At 43.4% G+C, this 2876-nt stretch overlaps 1 pseudogene; it reads right to left on the bottom strand.

Annotated features, from left to right (window-relative positions):
* Positions 1-343: 343 nt before the first annotated feature.
* Positions 344-1424, bottom strand: LOC131502037 (small ribosomal subunit protein uS5-like; annotated as a pseudogene).
* Positions 1425-2876: the final 1452 nt, after the last annotated feature.

Here is a 2876-nt window from a genome sequence, read left to right as displayed (position 1 = left end):
TTTCTTTTAGTTTCAAGTTAATTAGTCTTACTAAGAAAGGCAAGTATTCTTGGGGCACCTGGGTGGCTCAGTCAGTTAAGCAACTGATTCTTGATTTCAGCTCAGGTCATCGATCTCGCAGCTTGTGAGTTCAAGCCCCACATCAGGTTCCGTGCTGACAGCAGGAAGCCTGCTTGGGACTCTCTCCTTCTCTCTCAGCTCCTCCCCTGCTTGTGCTTACATGCTCTTTCCCTCCCTCCCCCCCCCTCTCTCTCTCTCTCTGTCAAAATAAACTTAAGAAGTGAAATTGTAAATTTTTTTTGTAAATTTACTTTTTATTATTATTAACAGGCTTTAATTCACTTTATATTTCTTGTATAAAACTGTATGTGGCCACACGTGGAGCCTGGGTTCCCTGCATGGAGACTTTGGTGTGGGTCTTTCCAAAGATGGTCAGTGAATTCCTAATAAAAGACTTGGTGAACACATTCTCTTTCCAGAGTTAAGAGGTAAAATAACTGTCGGGGCACTTGGATGGCTCAGTTGGTTGGGCGTCTGACACTGGCTCAGGTCATGATCTCCCAGTTAGTGAATTCAAGCCCTGCATCAGGCTCTGTGCTGACAGCTCAGAGCCTGGAGCCTACTTCTGATTCCGTGTCTCCCTCTCTCTGACCCTGCCCCACTTGTGTTCTCTCTCTCTCTCTCAAAAATAAAATAAAATTATTAAAAAAAAAAAAAAGAGGTGAGATAACTGTAGGTCTTGGAAATGGCATCAAAAGAAGCCTTGGTGAAGTCACCCAGGGTGACAGTGCAGGCCCTAGCTGACGTGTAGGAGGCGTCAATACTGGCCATCATCAGTAGCTTCTTGGGCAGTGCCTCTGGGGGCACGATGAGACCCATGAGCAAAGAGCCACAGTGGCCGGTCACCTTGCATGGAACAGTGCGGGGCCTGCTGATCGTGTTCCCCCAGTAGTCTTGTCCCACAGGGACCATGGAAAGCTTGCCCAGGATGATGGCTCCACAGATGGTAGTGGCTACCTCCTTTGGAGTACTTAACACCCGAGAACGATTCATCCATTGTAATCTCTGATGTCAAGAAATGCCTTGAACCTGGTCCACTGGCCAGCATGGGTCTGCTTTTACACAGGTATAATCTTCAAAACACCATCCTTGCGGGATGCCCCCAGTTGAAAGTCAATGATGGGCAGGGAGAAGAGACCGATTTCCTCAAAGAGACTTGATCTTTATGTCCTTGACCAGGCAGCCCAGCTTGGTGATGGGGATCCACTCCTTGTTCTTGGCCTTGCCTCTGCGAGCTCCATGGCCTTGGCCCCAGATGGTGCTGCTGCTGGAGCCTCCTCAGAAGCCACCCCAACACCCCATTCCAGGGCCCTTGCAACCACCCCCCCGCCAGGCCTTCCCACAGCACCAGCATCATTCGCCATTTAGTGTTTTCTCAAAGAAGAAGTGAACTCTTTGTAAATTTAAATTATTTGCCTTCTCCATTATCATCTCAATCATTCACTCTGGACTGCCAGCTACAGAAACATTACTGAGACCAACAAAAGATCATGCAAGATGGTTATAGTTACTTAAGAATATAAGAATACTCGGTGCAGTAGGTCATGCAATATTTTTCTTCACATGGCCCTGTTGTTTCTGTAACTATCTCCAACATCACACTAAACTCGGTATGCTTAACACGGAACTGATGCTCCTCTTTACCCCAAAGAGCGACTCCAATTGACCTATCCTTTTTCTACTAACTGGTCCCAGGCATACAAAGTTTAAAAAGCTCATTGACAGCTTTCTCAACCTCCAACTACTCCACAAATTCAATCAATTCCTCCCTCTCAATGCATCTGAAATCCACCTCTGAATTTCCTCTTTAACTACCAGTATCCTAGACAAGGTTCATGTTACAATAGTCTGTTTGGCTTCTTTAATTTTAACACTTCAACCCAAAAAAGTAAACACTTTTACTTTCCACATATAAGTTTATCCCTATCCCATTTTCTGGGACTAATTTTTGTCCAGGAGGAATGTTAGTAGTCAAGCCAGTAAATGAGCATCAAACTTGGTTTGACTCTTCGTTTCCTGTGAGTCCTTAATAACTGGATTCCTTTCCTTGTTCTCTATTCATATTTGATTACATTCTGCCACTGTTCTGGAGCCTCTCTTCTGACTGCAATGACTTCACATACATCCTAGCTTCCTAGAGTCTGCTTCTCCAGAACACACCATTGGATAGGCCCCAAATGGAGACAACTGCCTGAGCTTCTGCCATCCCAGAAGTGCTCAAGTCTCTGCCGAGCACCAGTACCTCTCCGCTGTGATCTTTTATTTGGTTTGGATTCTAACATGACCTCTTCGAAAAAATATCTGAGTCTAGTCCCATATTCAGAACAATGACCTTGGTTCAGCCTACAGATGTTCCCAGGTCACCTGAGTAACACACAGCAGTTACTAAAAATGAGTCATTAAAGAAAGCTGACATGTTTAAAACAAATGGTTCCATGACAAAGCTAACCAGATTGAAAAACAAAAGACAAAACATCAGTTTTCACTTTCCATAAACAGGCATTTCTCATGATTCGACCATTAAAATCAGTCAACCAAATGCTTACATTTATAAATGTCATAAATGTGCAAATTTTTACTTCAAAGTAAGTGCTTTAAAACACTATTGCTAATTGAAAACTGAAAATGTCAACACTTTCCATTGTGTTTTATTATTTGAAGCCATTAGTGTTTTATGTCAGACACACAAATAAAACAATGCAGGATCTTTCCATTTCTAAGGTGATACTTGAAAATCACCCAGAATTTAATCATGCCTGCAAGAATACTTGTTGCAAAACTGACCTCAACGATCACGAAAGCTCTCTCATCTGACT

This window comes from Neofelis nebulosa, chromosome X (genome assembly GCF_028018385.1).
Source record: "Neofelis nebulosa isolate mNeoNeb1 chromosome X, mNeoNeb1.pri, whole genome shotgun sequence".
Lineage (NCBI taxonomy): Eukaryota > Metazoa > Chordata > Mammalia > Carnivora > Felidae > Neofelis > Neofelis nebulosa.
This window is presented reverse-complemented; position numbering and strand designations above follow the sequence as displayed.